Source organism: Lissotriton helveticus, chromosome 4_1 (genome assembly GCF_964261635.1).
Source record: "Lissotriton helveticus chromosome 4_1, aLisHel1.1, whole genome shotgun sequence".
Classification (NCBI taxonomy): Eukaryota; Metazoa; Chordata; class Amphibia; order Caudata; family Salamandridae; genus Lissotriton; species Lissotriton helveticus.
The window spans coordinates 1281647813-1281666348 of NC_136063.1; positions in this window are offsets into that span (position 1 = coordinate 1281647813).

Consider the following 18536-nt stretch of genomic DNA (forward strand, 5'->3'; position numbering starts at 1 on the left):
ACAAATGCATTCAGAGATAATTCCTTTAGAAGAAGAAGATTTTACAGGGAAACTTTCAAAAAGGTTTCAAGCAATTAAAAACTGGTTTCATAATATCGGAAGTTCAATTCTTGGCAAGATTCTGGCACCTTTGATTATAATAGTATTCATTTTTATTTTGACCAAATTAGGTTGTTTGTTACATAAAAGAAAGAAACAGTTGAAAGAAAAGAAAAGAATCTATAAACTCAGAAAAGAAGAAGAAAGGGAGATCGAATTACAGGAGTTACATAGAGAGCGTCATGTTAATTGCAAAGATTATGCAGAAACAAACTTTTAGGTTTACTGATACAAATGAATTTGAATCGATTTCTTAAAAATTTAATTTACCAAAATTTTGAGTGCTGGTGTGGTGATTTGTTAATCACCAGATGAGGGAGTTGATGGAGCGAGATAGAAAACAAAATTTTGTTTAAACTCGCGAAGTCACATTTCCATAACATGAATAAAAATATTAATGATTTATGATATGTCGTGCTAATACAACTTAGATTAAACTTTACACGTGGGGGGACTAACATGTGTGCTCATAAACGTGCATAAATGTTGCATCTTTTTGTTCGTGCAAAATAATAAAATAATTTATTGTTTTCGTTTTTGTCATTACTAACTGTTGCAAACTTAAAATAAGCATGTGCTTGTTTTGCTTTTCCTTATCTGTGTGATGTCATTTCTACTATTCTAGGTGCATATGGGTCTCATGGAATAACGGAGACTGGTAGATATAAACGCTGCTTTATTTGTTTGCAATGGCTAGGTAACATTTTGATTAATCGGGTGGGTTAATTAATTAGTGAACCAAGCGGTGGATACAGAATCTACATTATTTCTTACATTAATACTTTTCTTGTGTTTGTTTTATATTAGAAATCATAAGTTGCCTGCTTTTGGGCCTAGTCAATTGAGCCGCAGAAAAGAGCTGACATGTAATTCTGCAGAAAGTCACGAGACGCCCATTCTGAAATAAATTATTCGTCAAAAGCTGCGTTCACAAAGCAAAAACTAATGCTGTCATCATTCTGTCGGACATGGCCAAGGTCGAAAGTGAACATTTTGTCAGTCCTTAACTTGGCATCCGCGGAAGTATAATGAAAGTCAATGGACGCTGCGAGAATGACTTAATACATTTGTTGCAATATGAGGAAGCTTCTGGCTTCACGTGGAAGGAACAATGGTCTCTATGAAATATGATTTAGTGGAACTTTTTGAAAACTGGGTGACATGTCACTTGTCACTCTCAGCCAATGGGACGTCGAAGATTTCTGAAAACTTTCCTTTGCTTAGTTCAGTTAGCGTAGAAAGGTATAAAAAGTCATGCCCTTAGGGATGGGCTGGCTGCTGCTTTCTGACTTTCCGATGAGGGTGATGTGCTGTTGGACTTTGCGTGGAGCACGTAAGAATCCTTAAAGAACTTTACTTTAATTTCTATCTATTTAGCTCAGTTAGGGAATTAGATTTTAGAAATGCTAAACTTTAAATATTCACTTTGATTTTGATTCACTTGCTTAAATTGTATTTTTCTCATATTTCTTTACAATCATGCTTGCTTTATTGCAAATAAAATTCATTTATAAAACTATCAACTTATATACCATAATTTAGTAAATAAAATCTTACTTTTGACAAACAAGCTGGTCTTGGTTATTCAGGAGTGTAGGTTACTATTAGCTAGATCACGTCGCCAATGGTGGTCATTTAAATGGTATAGTTTTATTATAATGACAATATTCTTTCCGCAGATGTATAAATATGTATATAGTTTGTAGATAATGTGTATATAGATTTAATTTGACCACCTGATTCAGTAGGCCCAAAATATGTCAGGTTTATAAATGGGTCCATATTTAGTATAGAATTTTGTTTATAGGTTATGAAGTTGGGTAGAGTTGTTTATGATATATTTTCTATAGGCCGCTGGATCACTATCACAATTAATATCAACCTCAGAAGAAACTGCTCCACATCCCACAGTTTCCTCTGCATTCTGAATCTAAAGCAGGAAATTGAGCAGCAATCACAGCATTATTTAAACAAGGGGTTTTAGTGCCCACTGTAAATGTCTGTAATAGTCCAATTTTGCTGATCAAAAAGGTGGGTAAGAATGCTTACAATTTATTCCAGGACCTCTGGGCAATCAATAAGGCTGAAATACCAAGTTTCCTGTTGGTGCCTAATCTTGCTACCCTGTTGTCATGTACTGTTCTGTGTTATTTTCCATCCCAATACACAAGGAAAGCAAGTTCCCTTTTGCCTTCCAATTCTCTGGGGCCAACTAAAGTGGTAACAACTCCTTCAGGGCTTTACTGATTCATTGTGTATCTTTTCCCAAGCCCTTAAGAATGTTTTGTTATTTTCTTTTGTGATCCGAAACCAATGCAAAGTTGATTAAATGTACTTCTTCACCACATTGGTTAGGAAAGAGCATAAGGCTTTGAATAAAAAGTTACTATTCTGTCTCCCCTTAATGTTTGATATTTTGGTTACAATGTTTCAGCTGAAGACCACTACCTGTCTGCTGAATAGATCAAAGCCATTCATATGTGACTGTGCCTAGTCAGTCTCCAGGGTACACACATTCTTGTGAATGGTGAGTTCCTGCAGACAAAGGGCCCGATTCACAGAATGAACTTAAGACTAAATCCTAAACTTATTACTATTTGGTATTCACAGAATGCACTTACTACTTTCGGGATTCACAGAGTAAACTTACTACTTTCGGGATTCACAGAATAGATTTAAGACTACTAACTCTAAGTCCGAAATCGGGGAGTAAATTCCGGCCCGGAGGCGGAGCTTCCGGCTTGGGGGTGGAGCTTGCGGCCCGGAGGCGGAGCTTCCGACCCGGAGGCGGAGCTTGTGGCTTGGAGGCGGAGCTTCCGGCTCGGAGGTGGGGATTTTTGCCATGCTGAAATCTCCAACTCTGGGCCGCAAGCTCCGACTCCGGGCCGGAAGCTCCGACTCTGGGCCGGAAGCTCCGCCTCTGGGCCGCAAGCTCCGCCCCCAAGCCGGAAGCTCCGCCTCCGGGCCGGTATTTACTCCCCGATTTCGGACTTAGAGTTAGTAGTCTTAAATCTATTCTGTGAATACCGAAAGTAGTACGTTTATTCTGTGAATCCCGAAAGTAGTAAGTTCACTCTGTGAATCCCAAAAGTAGTAAGTGCATTCTGTGAATACCAAATAGTAGTAAGTTTAGGATTTAGTCTTAAGTTCATTCTGTGAATCGGGCCCATAGTTTTTTGGGATTTGCCATATTGTTAAAATTATCTAGGATTATGTTAAAATATTACACTCTAGAAGCTTTGCAGGGTACTAGAGGGTTAGACAAGGATTTGTTGAGGTAAATCAGTCTCTCTCCTCGGTCCCTGCACTAGGGCCGTCTGACTACATTAAACCATTCACTCTGAATTGGGGACTAAAAGAAATCAATAGCCAATAGGAAACTACTTTTATGCTCTCTATCTTGTAGCTGAAGGTCACTCACCGTGAAGGTCACTCACCGTGTTTGTGATCTATGACCACTGTTCCCCACCCGGTCTCTGAAAAAATTGTTCTTTCCTTCCTCTTCATAGAGTCCATGCCCCATTCCCTGGCTGCCCCATTACTGACCATAAAAAAACATGATTTACTACAGTGAGGCTGACTTGTTACAACAGCCTTTTTCTATCTGCCTCCCACTGTATTGTAATCTGCTGCTGATGCCTATGGTGAAATACAAGAACCCTACTATGGCCTGCTTGTTACTACCCTTCTGAACAAGCTCAGTATTGACTTATAAAATGCACCAATACCCAACAGCGTGTTCCTGTTTTATGAATGCTGTTGAACCCTTCTAGCCGGTTACACTATATGCACATTTTATGAAATTGTTGAACATTGCCAGGCAACCGAAGATTGCTCTCTTCAGGTCTTGGAACTCATTACCCTCACCAATGTTTGCCTTTGTGACACACAAAAGATTGCTACTGTGCTCGTTGATTCCAAATATGCATTTGAAATTTTATGATGCAAAGATAAATCCTTACTTTGGCTGAAACGCCAATTAGAAATGGTGCTTTGGTAAGTAACTTTATAGATCTTCTCTTGTTACCATGTAAAGTAACTTTTGCCAAATATACTGCTCATCAAACTTCCCAAGATGAAGAGTCTAGGGGTAATGCATTTGCCAACCAGACAACTAAGTAGACAGCTTTGTCTGCAAACTCTGAAATAACTATGGGGCATATGTAGGTAATTTTCATTTTGCGATTCTCAAATAGCGATTTTTAAGGAATTGCCATTTGAGAATTGCAAAATGGAATGTATGTAATACATTTTTTTGCGAATCTCTAAAATTCCTGAATTGCGATTAGCAATTTGTGAATCGCAATTAAGGAATGAGTGTCCCATTCATTCCTATGGGCCAAGAGGCCCATAATAGGAATGAATTGGGATACATTCTCTATGAGAAAATCGCAATTTGAGAATCCCAATTCCAAAGGGTGCCAGGATGTCCAAAGGACACCTGTTGCACCTCTGGAATGTGCATATATGTACATGTGGCACACATACATGCCCTAAGGGCATGTCTGTGCACCACATGGCACTTTGATTTTTTCAAAACAATGCACTTTAACAGGAAATCGCAAAATACCATCTACTTGGAGTAGGCGGTATTTTGCGATTCCTTAAGCCAAAATCGCAATTTGCGAGGCACCCCTACTTAGCATTTAAGGAATCGCTAAATTGCGATTCCTTAAATGCTTGAGCAAAATAAGGAATCACAATTTTTGCGATTCCTTATTTTGCTACGTGGCCCATACATACCAAAACGCCGTTTGCGTTTCGCAAAGGCCGAAATTCTGCGAATTCCGGCGTTTGCGAATCGCAAACGGCTTCCTACAAATGCCCCCAAGTATGCTGTGCAAGGGATGCATTTCCTCTACCCACACTTAAAGATCTGTCTGTTCCACAGGAATGAACATCCAAGGCTTGGAAAGAAGTATAGATCAAATGGAAGTGTAAGAGGGGATACAGTGTAGAGGGACAGCACTAGGAAAATGGTTGCCCTATAATTACTTGTCCTCATCCTTGCATGTATATAACATGAATAGGTCCATGTTGGAAAGATGGCATGATTGGTGGTGCAACAGGCCGTTAGTTTGCAATATTCTTTTCCTATGTTGCTAAACAGTACTGTTATTTCTCTGACTTTTGAAAAGCCTGCAAAATTGGGAAAGAGATTAAGGGCCTGATTACGACTACAGTGGTCCTATGAGCTCCCGTAGCTGTGGTGCAGTGCAGCAATGGCGCTCCGACTGCCCTATTATAGTTTGGACTGTCAGACTGCCATTGCACTGCTGCAACTGCCCGGGATCAGAGGTGGTGGTGCTGTATTCTTGAGGCCACAATATGCTTGGCGGGACTTCCATAGTCCCGCCAACCATATTACGAGTTTCTGTTTAGCCGCATCTATCATGGCGGTCCCTACTCCATGAAAAACGTGGCAGAGAGGAAGCAAAGGATCCTCTACTGCCTCAGGGTGCATGCATGGGGGCACATGTTTTGCCCCCTGTGCACATGCAGCCCAGCATCTGCACGGCATGGACTGCACCAGTCTATGACGTGCAGGTCCTGCCTTTGATGTCCCCACTGATGGCCTTTTTCATAGGCACCACCATGGGACCGCCAAAGAACTGCCTGCCAATGACTGTAAAAGTTGTAATCTGGCGGGAGGTGCGCACACGGGTTTGACGCTGTGGGAGGGGGATGGCCCCATGGCTGTCCTTCTCCCACACTGCCAAACTCGTAATCGGGCCCTAAGTCTGCCCTGGATGCCAAAAACCTCCATGGTGGCCTTTCCCGCTCCAGTTGATATTTATTATAATGCCCTAGTGTAGTTTGAATACCTATATTCTTATAATTGCATGAATGTTTTCAGGGTGGATAGAGGCATACCCTTCCATGTGGGCAGACTCTATCATCGTAGCCAAAAAATGGCTAACAGACGTCATACCTTGTTTTGGAGTGCCTTTATGGCTTTCAAGCAACAGGGGATCCCACTTTGTTTCATCTGTAGTACAGGAATTGTGCAAAACTTTAGGAATCAAACAGCACTTACACTGAGTGCATCACCCTGTGTCCTCTGGCAAAATGTAGTGATATATTAGGACTTTGAAAGATAAAATAGCTCAGATCAGTTCTGAGACCTGCTTTAAGTGAGTGGCCCAACACATTACCTTTGGCACTTTGGTCAATCTGTGCCATACAGTAACAACAAAGCAAACGTAATCCCCACAAACTGGTGATGCGTTATTCCATACTACTTCTTTTTAATCCACTGTATTCCCTCCTTCCTTCGATCGGAATGTGAATGATGATGATGTTCTCTAATACTGCAGGCAACTGATTCACTTTCAATACATTTTTCATTTCCAGGTTCAAGCACTCTTGCTTGACTGCCGGACTGAAGCTTGCTGCAATTTACAAGGTAGCGAGTGTGATAGGTCTACATCTGAGTCTACCAACAAATATCTGCATTGCAGCCCCAGTGTACAGGGCCGTATGGAATCCTGCTTACTACTAACACCTCTGTGCAGTGCTATGCGATTCGTGCCTGGCTCCACTCATCACATTGCAAGAGGACCATTGTGTCTCCAAACCTTGATGCCTGTGCACCAGAGTCACCCTGCCTTCTGCTTCTGACCATGCTTCACCCAAACATTGAGCTTCCAAGCTGCAGGGAGAGATTACGGCTGCTGCACCTTCACAGTGACAACTGTTTCAGGATGAAGTCACTCCTTGTCAACACTACCAAGTCAGTCTGTGTTAATTGACAGACCTCTCGATATTGGATCCCAAGATGGGTCTGAGCAGCTCTGTTTGCAGCAAGTGTTGCTGATTGGGCTTTGGTGTGATATTACATCGAAGGCAAATGTGGTGGGCTCCCTGAAGTGCATGCCCACTACCGATCCATAGAATCAATACTCTATACACCTGGAGAATGCCTTTTTGTGCCCCGTTGAACAATACTGCCTAGACCACAACCTTCATGTGGGATTTGCACCAAGCTACCCACAGATGTCTAAAGAGGTATGCCTTTTATTCCCATGCTGTTTGGCAAGGAAAAACAATACCTTGAACTGATGTACATAGCTCTTTTCTGATGAGTGATACAATCGTTCTGAGAGGCTCCTTTTAGCTACTGTGGACTTCTGTTATCCTAATCAGAGTATCCTACCTACGGTTGTTCCGCTTGCTTATTCGGTACAGAAATTGTACTGTGAACAATGTAATGTATTGCAAGTGGTTCTTATATAGCGCAGACTGCCACCCTACGGGTATCCTGGTGCTCAGGATGTACCTATGTGGGACAGAGTAGATGCCTCTTTTCCATCCAAGTCCTGCAGACATCAATGCCTCAAGTTCTGTCTTTTAGCGGGAGTGTTCAGGTGGCCTACATGTCTGAAGCAAATTGCATGAAAAATAAGGAATTTACTATGTATGAGGTAATAAAGATTATTTCTAGTTACTGACAGATTGGTCTGGATCCTGACACCCAACATATGCAGTCCCTACTATAGGCGACACACTTCTAAATCATATCATTGAATCAGACTACTCATTTAGTTATCAGGGATGCAAGGTGTGAGAAAGTGGAATGTAAGTTGGGGTGAATGGTAGTCCACCAGAACCAGTAATGTCACTATTATTGTTAGGCCCAGTAAAGGTTGTAGTAATTTAAACCAGAGCTCAGCCCCTGGTAGCTATGGCACAGAGCAGATATGCTTAACTTAAGAAAGTAGGCAAAGTATTTTGTAGTGTCAACCCACTAACACAGTCAAAAACACAGCACAACATAAAATCCCGCTACAAATTTTAAAAATAGAGAATGTTTTAATGAATATAATGACACCAAAAATGACAAAAATACAAAAAGTGGAACTGGAGATACGATTGTTTAAAGGTTTAAATAAAATGTTCACCAGAAAGGGAACTATCGCAAAGGAGCGTGGGTTGGATGCGTGGCCTGGGTTGGTTCTGGTCAATGAGACACCTTCTGATTTAGACATTTTCTGAGGAAGTTGCGTCCTCAGTAGGGCAAGGCAGCAGGCTGGATTCGAGGGCAGTATCATGAGCTATGGGTTGACAAAGAACGAGGTCTCAGAGAAGCTGCAGCAAAGTTGTGAAATGCTCAGAGTGGGAAAAATACTAGGGGCCTGATTAGGATGTCTGTTGGACTTTCGTCCGTCCTCCATCCTATCGGAGATGGGACTGCCTGAAAGGGTGTCAGCGGTCACGCCATAGGCATTAGGAGGCCACTGCCACCATGGCGGTCACAATGCCTGTATTTTGTTTTGCGGCAGGGAGTCATCTCCCAGGGGGGGGGGGGGCATTTTTTTTGTTTGCCTGCCAATCCTAATTGGGTGTACAGACATATAGCCAATTGCACTATGGCCCTTACTCTGTTGGACCATTGGAGACATTTGCTGTGGCAGTGACAACGTAGTTACCACTGTAGCCACACCTCTGGTCTGCCTGCCTATAAATGAAGCGGGTGGACCATTGTGTTGGCTGGAAGGGCAAATAGGTGCCTTACGACCGAGTTCCCTCCAGCCAACATATAAAACGGCTCCTTTAGTCCCTTTTCTGGAAGTCGAATTCCTTTAGCAGTGCAAGCCTGCAGATGGTAACCAGCGAGGGCTCAATGTTGTCAAAAGAAATTCGGTGTTAATTGAAAGCCGCTGAATTGAATTTGCTGCTTCAGAGAAGAACGTAGTGGAAGGTGTGGCAAAGACAGACCCACCAGTGATGCACAATCAGTGGATCTGCTTGGCAGGTTGGTCTATGTCTTCTATTGATTCTACATGCAAAAGTGCTAGAAAAAGGTTTTAGGTTTAGGCAAGAAAAGTTCACTGTGACACTAGCCAAGAGTTCCAGGACCTCAGGAACAGCACTTGGGGCTCAGGACTCACTCAACAGAAGCCACCAGCAGGGTCCAGTGCAGGTACAGTTGACACTAGTTAGCTGGGTTCCTTCAGGAGAGTGGGCTGTTTTGAGCTTTTGTCCCTGAAGCTTAACAGGAGGTCACCCTAATGACTCCTGGAGTCCCCCTCTCATTCCTGGGTACAAGTTGGAGCCAGTCCAGCCCTCAGGTTTCTACTCACAGATCACAAGAGCGGCACAGTCCTTCCTCTGTCTACCACAGGTAGAGGATGGCAAGAGGTGCCACCTTTATGTCTGATATTAGCCTGTGTGTAGGGGTGATCCCTGCCTCCTCTGTGACCCATAGGGAAAACGTCTTAGGGGCAATACTACTAATTTTTAAAGCAGTTCCCATGTACCCTACTGCAAGAGTCCTACAGTGCCCTTCTCTACCTAAATCTAACATGGCAGAACCTTTCCCTCCTATGTAGAGCTCCTGTGCCCACTCTAGAGGTGTGACAAGAGAAATTAGCAATCCTCCCCTTTAGTCACTCAAAACCAGTTCTGGGTTCACCTCTTTTCCCACTGAGACTGGTGTTTGGATGGTTAGAAGGACAATAGAAGAGACAGGACTAGGTGTAAGCTACTTCTGCCTGGGACAGGGCACCCCTTTAAAGTTAATGAAGTTCTTGGGCACTGCCCAGTTAGACATCTCACCCTACCAAGTTCGTTGTCCCAGCTTTTGGAGCAAATTCACACCTCATCAAGGAGCTATTCAGCTCCTGGGTGACAATGGGACGTGCAGGCAAATGGCCTTCTAGAGGCTTTGTCTGGAGAGGTTCAGTATCCCAGTAGACCCGCTCATGGATATGTGAAATTGTGGGACAAATGAGAAACAAGAGAATGGAATGGAAGGCGACTTGAACAACATCTAATTATGAGAACGATTTGATTCGAATGGAATATTCTGATGAGAATTGTGGAATGTTTTGGACATAATTTAGATGCACCATTCACCAGCCCTGCAGAGGAGGCTCATTACTAAAATACACATGTTGGCTATTGCTATATTTATTATGGTGGATTTTAAGGATTATCAAGTACAGAAGAGTTTCTATCAAAGCATGGAGCTCCACTGCTGGCTTATGAAACCCCCCAGGATGGACCAGGGCCCGGGAGTTGCCACAAGAGGAAAAATCTAAATTTTCCCCCAGAGGGGGCATGTGTTGGGTCCCCTCCCAGAGCCAACAGGGCCTAGGGATTCCAGCCCCTGGGCTGGAGTTTTATCACGGGGTCCAGGAATCCAAATTCTGGGCCTGCAGCACCATAGAGAGGCAGGGAGCACCATTGAACCCCTGTAAAGGAAACCAGAGGGTCCAGGACGTCCAACTCTGGCCCCCAAAGCAATACACAGTATCAGGGCGCACCACTGCGTTCTCCCCAGAAATGGCAGGCCTGCCCTCGCTGCCAGTGTCTGAAGGGAATGGGCGGTCCCACGTGTGCATGCCTTTCTGCCTGCACAAAGGCAATGAGAGACCACCAACTCCCGCTGCCACATTCAGCAGTGTGGACTGCATGGGGAGCTGGCCGGGGAAGCCCAGCATGGGTTCCAGGGGCAGCCCCATTCCCAGTACAGTACTTGCTGGGGCCCGGGTGGAACTGGGCACCCCCAAGGCTCAAAATGAAAGAACAGGTCTGCGCGGCACGAGCCTACATGGCAGAAAACTAGGAGATGGAAAGGCAAAGATTCTCCCCAGAGCAGTGGTAGAGATGTTCATTAAGTATTCATGTTCCCCAGGGAGCGTCCCATAATGCCCTACGGGGCTGGAAATTATCATACCTCATTTATTCAACTTGCCGTGGGCCCAGGACAGTGTGACTACCACCAACTTTAGAAAAAGAATGTCGGGAAACTGCAGGAAAATAATAACTTACCCCCAAAGAATTGACTCTAAGTGTGTGGAGCATAACCCAGGATTTCCTTCAGTTTGTAAGCATTCCCCAGGCTGGAGCATGTGCTCTTCAGCTGGGAGTGTAGCACCCTATAGGGGCTGAGTTTATGGTCACTGTTATTGTGGTCTGTTGGTGTCGAAAAGAATGTATAGGTTGTACAACCCCCATCAAACATTTGAGTTTATGGCTACATGTTGTGTGATCAAAATGTGATGCTCTCTAAGGGCTGTTTTTATAATTGCATTTTCAATGGTTGAAGGTATATAAACTGCACTTAGATACATATGAAGTTATTTGTAAGTGCTTTATTCAAATAATGCTGGCAGTGACTATGGATCAACGTATATATGTTGTATTAACATTATTAAGTGCATACACACCTGTTTACTATTGACTCTTAGATTTACTCCTAAAATGTGGTATGTTGTGGTATGTTGAACTTGACCCCTTTAGAGGGTCAGAGGCAATGTTATCAAATGTATTTCCACCAGCTTTGTGTATTTTTGTAAATTTCTGAAAAGTATTGAGAAGTGCGTGTGCAATAAATGTTCTTTTACTTCTCTAGAGAAAAAGCTCAGATTAAACAATTATTGATTGAGTGTTATTATGGCGTGCCAGCGAATGGTGATTACTAGCCCACCCAAACTCCCTTGAGTAGGCATTGGACTGCTCTGCTCCACTACCCTAAGAGAGTCAAGCGCTAAAATGGGGTGTTTGGTTCCCAGTGGAGGGCAAATGGGGTGTTTGGTTCCCAGTGGAGGGCAAATGTGGACCCATTCATTAATTTTGCAGGTCACAAAACTAATTGCGTTTCCTTGCAGTCACATATATGCTATTGGCGCCTGTATGCAAAAGTGTGGAACAAGAACCTGGTAAAGTGTGAAGCCTATCCACCACATACACTAAACAGATGTTTTGTTTGTAAACCTTCATTGAGCTTATCTCTTCCTACAGAAAGAAAATCATGGAACTACTCAAAATATTTTTAAAAGCGCGTACTATTTATCTAGCACACAAAATCTGCCTTCTGGTGGTTTATAATCTAACGCTATTGCTCTTATTATCAATTTTAGGTCAACTGGCTGAGGTTACACAACGCTCTCTTCAGCTGGCCATCATCATTCTGTTGACCTAATTTATTTAACAATTAAAAACTTTGTCTATGTGCAACTTTATAACTCAAACATGGCTATTCATCAGTACTATCTTGATGCAAATATATTTGTTAATTATATTAGCAATATGGAGATAGTATTTCCAACACAAAATACCTTTAAAATGTATAAACGGATCCGGATCAGGCCGGGTTTGTCCCGGGCCGGCAGACAGTGGACAACACCAAACGGGTGGTCCACGTTCTGGAGAAGACCTCTCGGATCCCCGGGGAGCATATGCTGCTTTCGGTGGACGCCGAAAAGGCGTTCGATCGGGTGCATTGGCCCTACCTCGAGAAGGTTCTCTGTAAGCTGGGGTTGGGCGAGAAGTTTCGCACTCTAATACTTAACTGTTACAAGTTTCCCACTGCGACGGTGAGGGTCAATGGCTGCAATTCGGGCCAATTCGCGATTGAACGGGGTACTAGGCAGGGGTGCCCCCTGTCCCCACTGCTCTTCGCTCTGTACATGGAGCCTTTTGCCCAGAGGATTAGAAGTAACCCGGAAGTAGCGGGTGTCAAGATGGGCGGCTACATCCACACGATCAGCCTCTATGCGGATGACGTGATCTTTATGCTCGACAACCCGAAGGAGGCGCTCCCTGCCTGCCTCGCAGAGTTGGACGCTTTTGCGGCTGTGGCGGGGTTCAAAATGAACATGAAGAAATCGGCGGCCCTTGACATCTCGCTCGCCTCGGCTACCAGGTTGGAGCTGCAAAACCGCTTCCCCTTGCAATGGTCTAGAGATCTGATCCCATACCTGGGGGTACTGCTGGCACCATCCCTGCCTGCCATGGTTACGGCTAACTATGCGGCCTTAGGGACCAAACTGAAAGAAGAGTTGCTCCGGTGGAGCAAAGGTACGCTATCACTGTTGGGACGCATTGCTGCAGTGAAAATGACTCTCTTGCCGCAGGTGCTGTATCTGTTCCGTGCTTTGCCTTTACAGCCCCCGAAGGGATGGATACGACAGACGCAGGCTGATATCGCTCGATTTGTTTGGCAGGGTCGTAAACCTAGACTCCGTAGAGCCCTCTCCACACTGGCACCCGAGTCCGGGGGCCTCGGCATCCCGGACTTACACAAGTACTTCCAGGCGGCGCAGTTGCGCTACTTGGTTGAATGGAGTAAATGGGAGTCGGACAGACACTGGCTGTTTCAGGATCAGGCGGTGGCGGGCAGGACTCTGCAGGAAATACCTTTCCTTCGCAGGAGTCACAGGCCCCCCAATCTGTATGCGTCCTTTGTCACGCAGGCCACGCTCCGCGTTTGGGATGCCGTGTGCACTCGACATGAACTTACCACCTTCCCGTCGCCGCTTACTCCCTTGGCGGGGAATCCTGACTTCCGGCCCGGAACGGAGCCTGGAGCTTTTTCGCTCTGGCAGACGGCCAGGTGCTGTGCATTGGTTCATATTTATGGCCCGGAGGGTGCTGTGTCGTTCACTGACTTGTGCAGGGAATACCACTTACCCGAGACGGAGCGTATGCGATACCTGCAGGTTCGCCACTGGGCGTTACAGCCGCAGGTGCGAGATCTGGCGGATCGGAAACTTACCCCATACGAGCTGTGGCTTGCGACGCGCTCCTCCGACGCCAAGCTTATCTCGGATCTTTACCGGCTACTACAGCCCCCCCCCCATCACTTTTATAGCCCCGGGAGGGCGCGCTGGGAGCGGGAGCTGGGCAGGACGCTGAGTCACAAGGAATGGGACGACATTTCGTATCGAGCCCGGCACTCGGCCTACCACACTGGGCTCACGGAGACTTTTACGAAGATATCTACGTACTGGTACTATACGCCTCAGAGGCTGCACGACATGAACCATCACATACAGGACACCTGCTGGCGCGAATGTGGGCAGACGGGAACACTCTCGCACATTTTATGGGATTGTCCGTTGCTGGGTCCGTATTGGAGAGAGGTCCTGGATGATATAGATCAGTGCTTTGACATAGAATTGCCGCGCCTTCCTGCCTATGTTTTGCTAGGGTTACCCAATGGCCTGATGTACCCACTGCGCTCAAGGAGGGGCAGACAGATAGCGATCGCTCTGGGGTCGGCGATCCAGAACATCCTTATATATTGGCGTACCACCACGCTTCCCACAACCACGGGCTGGTTACACAGGTTGTGGCATGTTCTAGGGATGGAGAAGATGTCCCTCACGGTGGCGGGGGAGGTAGACAGATTTGATGACCTGTGGCAGCCTTTTGGTGTCCTATTGCAATCAGAATTCAAAGAGATCACCTGTCCACGGTATCTCCGACTGCTGCGGCTGACCACCCTGATTTCCTAATGGGTGGGGGGGAGAGGAGGGGAGGGCGCGGGGTTCCTTTCTGGAAGTGAGGGTGTTGCTGGACATTCGCTCAGGCACGGGGGGGTGGGGGGGAGTTGGGATGGGGAGGGGTGGGAGTTGGGGGGGGTGTTCTGGTTTTGGAACAAGTGCATCATGGCGCTCACGCTCTTATTGGGGCTCTACACTCGCCTGGCTAGTCCTCTCCGGATACTGATGGGGTTCTTGGGGAGAGTCTTTGCTGTATACTTTCATGATGTCTGTATTCCTTTGTATGTATTATTGTTTTTCTTGTTGCAGAAACTCTAATAAAATACTTTAAACCTAAAATGTATAAACACATCAAAACCATTTGAAACATTTTCATAAGTACGGCCATATGATGTAATTTCTCATAAGCTTTTATTATGCAGTTGTTCACTTAAAAATTCTACCTCTTCCAGAAAGCTGGCAAGTATGAAAAGCTCATATTGCAACGTCAGTTCCATGTAGACTTGCACTCCTCTACTGCCCCTGAGGGTAAATAACTCCCATGCAGAACTGGCCACTATTTTTCAAAGCTATGTTTACCGAGGACGGAGAAGAACATATTGCATAAAAGTGGTGCTGTGGATGCTTTCTGCTTCTTACCCAATAAATCAGTGCACCTTGTATGCAGGTAGCCTCCTGTTGGCTTCAATGCACATTGGAGCACCATGAGGGACTGGAGGCAGAGAGGAGGATGAAGGGCAAATATTACATGCCAGGGTTTGAATTATCAGCTCTCCTGCAAGAAGTACATCTCACAAAAGTGTAGGGCATTACATTACAGAAAAGATGGAGGGGCCAGGTGCTTGCTACAGCATACTTTGCTGGTGTCAGGTGTACACATTTCTTGGTGGAGCTAGGAGTATACTTTACGACCCGCAAAACGCACAACTATTGGGATGGGTGCTATGTCTTAGTGATTAGTATGCTGAATGGGAACAATATATTGTTGAATTTTATACATGTACCAAATACAGATCAGACTAGCTTCCATGCATCTTTGCCCCCATAGTGGCCACATTTCCATACCTACTGAAGAACGTGAGCGGGTATTATAATATATATATATGTGAAATAGACTTGGACAGGTGTTATCCTCCTCTCCTGCAGTGGAGATATCCCAAGCTTTGTGGTGGGTCATCTCATTGGGATCTGGTAGAACCTTGAAAACTGCACAATGTATCTCAGAGAGTTTTCCTTTTATTCCCCTACACATGACCTAAGGAATCAAGGTCAACAGTTCACTCAAAAGTAATTCCCCAACTCAGAACAGTGGTGCACTTACGCTCTATAGATCCTCCATATCTTCAGCACAAACACGAGCGCTAGAGGGTCCATGAACCATGAAAGAGGTAAGAAAGGCAGTGTTTAAAATGGCTAGTGGCAGGTTCTGATGGTCTACCATTCAAATTGTATATGAAATAAATGGCCCCTTGATTAAGTGGCACAGCAGCTGTATAAAATGCGATAGTACTGCAGGCACTGAGGTGCAGAGACAATTAGGTTTTTGCAAGAATATAATTAAATGGATTTCATTTCTCTACACATAACTGTCAGCAAGGTTGTGCACAAGTAGGATTACATCATGCTTCATTAGTAGGAGTACAACACTGTGGAGACTTTGCACTGCCGATAGATCCTCTTGCCTGCAGAATGAAATGTGATGGTTGGAAAAACATCATATCTATTAAGGGTACGGCTCAAATCAATTCACGGTGCGCAGATGAGGTGCTGCTGGATGTAAAATATGTATCAGGGAACCTATTTGAATTTATAGCTGGGATGAAAACCTTTAGAGATGTTTTTGGGTTGCAGATAATTGGTCAAAGTCCTGTATATTCCCCATAAGTCTTAAAGTATAGTGGGAGGTACCCTTTTTGTGGAAAAGGAATGGGTAGATAAGTTGTAACAACAAACAATCCTTTTCCAATTTACTATTAAAAGGAAGAAGATTGGCTTCTATCTCAGTTTCAACAGAAGAGTAAATGACTTTCACAAGTTACCAAATTTACATAACTACTGGTTCAACCATTGAGAGTTCTACTTAAAACTGAAACAGCGGGATTTGTTATATCTCTTTTTTATTGTTGTTGTTCTTCAGTTCTCAATACATTAAAAACATTACCATTTCAATGTTAAAAAACACATTAGTCACATTCATTTATAAGAACATATATACATTTAATTTCACATGAACATATTTGATAAAAGTACAATCATAAACAATGATCAAGTTTGAAAAGAATTGTCGACCCAGCGTTTCGGTGTTCTAAAATAGTTTCACCTTCTTCAGGACAATGATTCTTAAACATTTATCTAAACAAAAAAAACAATAAATTACTGATCAGTATCATGACACTACGTTTTCATTATGTTTTCTCATATTGGTCTTACTTGTCATTTCCCACTTATTATTATTCTTCCTTGTACGACATATCGTACTTCGACTCTCTCATAACTACATATCCCCAATAGCCCCACATTTTTCTTCATATTTGGTAACTTGCAAAGATCTCACTCTGTGTTTCCTGAATAAATTATTCATCATGGCCCAATGTCCACTCTAAAGTAGACATATTATTTTGTCCATACCCGATTCCTCTCATCAGACTTTATATTAACCAGGTTCCTTCAATTTCTGGTCTGTTTATTAAATCTTCTCTTCTAAGTCCACTATTCATTGGGACTAAGGATTAAAGGGGAAAGACTTAAATTAATACTTCCCTTATTATCACATAATGGCTGATCTTTTTCTAAGCCTGTATGTCGTGTCTTACCTGGGTAGTCTCCCAGGTCAATCACTCAAGCTTCTGCCACCATTGTGAGGTATGGCGTTGCTGTTTAAAATAATAAGTAATGTCAAATGCCAATGTTAGCTATCGCTTTTCATATTTATTAAATATATATCGCAATTAACTACCTTGGATTTATTCCTTGTACTCTTTTCTTATTTCGTAGGTCTTGTGCCGGCAGTTCCAAATTTCAGCTGTTAACATAACAATTTGTATAATTATTCAGTTTTTAATCCTCAATTTATAATGTCCTATTCTTCTATTTTGAAGTCATGCCTCTCTAACCTCTTTGTTTTTAAAGTTATATTTGGGAAGGCGCTGTGTTTAATAAGGTTTCTTTTCCTTCTTATGCCTATAAGACAAAAGTATATATCAAGAAAACTTCATCTTCCTATTTCTCTTGAGTTGTCCAAGTATATTTATGTTCTCACTGGGTCTCCTCCTCACCTTGGAATTGGGCCTTCACCATGAGTCTCTTTTTTTAAAAACGTTTGAGGCTCTTGTCTTTGATGTTTGATAAATCTCCAAGACCTATGGGGAACATAATATAGACTAATGGTCAGTGGTCTCCTATTTTACCTCTCCACTAGAAAGCCTAGGACCTATTTATTCACTTACTTGTGTTGTAGAGGGTCCTGCTGGAGCGTCCTTCCTCCTGGCTTTTCGGTTTGCTAATGGTTTCAAAAGGAAGAAAAAAACTCCCTTTTATCTCACTGTTAATTGTCAATTAGCCCTCTTAATTAGTAGTTAATGGTCTTGTACCTGGGTTTTTTTCCCCACTAATGTGGCGGCCATCTTAAAGGTTCTTATTCATTCCTCTATCCCTTATCGTCCACTGTTATTGTTCCTTTTCTAGAGTGAACATTCTTTCAAATTTTACTGATGGGGCGTTTGTTATTTGTTTTCTATATTATGGGCGTATTCAAGCTATTTTTCATGGTTTCGCTGTCCATTAGTTTTAATCTCGGAATCCCCTTCACTATTTTATTTTTTATGTATATGTGCCCTTATTTCCGATCAATGTTTATTTTCTCCTTATTTACCAACTTATTCGAGCCCTGCTTCATGCACGGATTCGTGAAGCGTTTTTTTGTATGTACGAGCCTCTCTGCGCATGCACGGGCGCCGTTGATTTCAATCTTGCGGCCCCCTTTAATATTTCGTTTTTGTTTTATGCCTTTATCCTTATTTCTGCAATTAATGTTTATTTCCGCCTAATGTAACAACTTTTACGGGCCATACTTTATATACGAATTGGATACAGCACTTATATGAACCTCTCTGCCATGCGCGGGTGCCATTTTGGATTCATTTTATACACCCAACCTCTTCAGCATAGCATATAGCGTTCTCGTCTTTTTAGAACCGCTCTGCG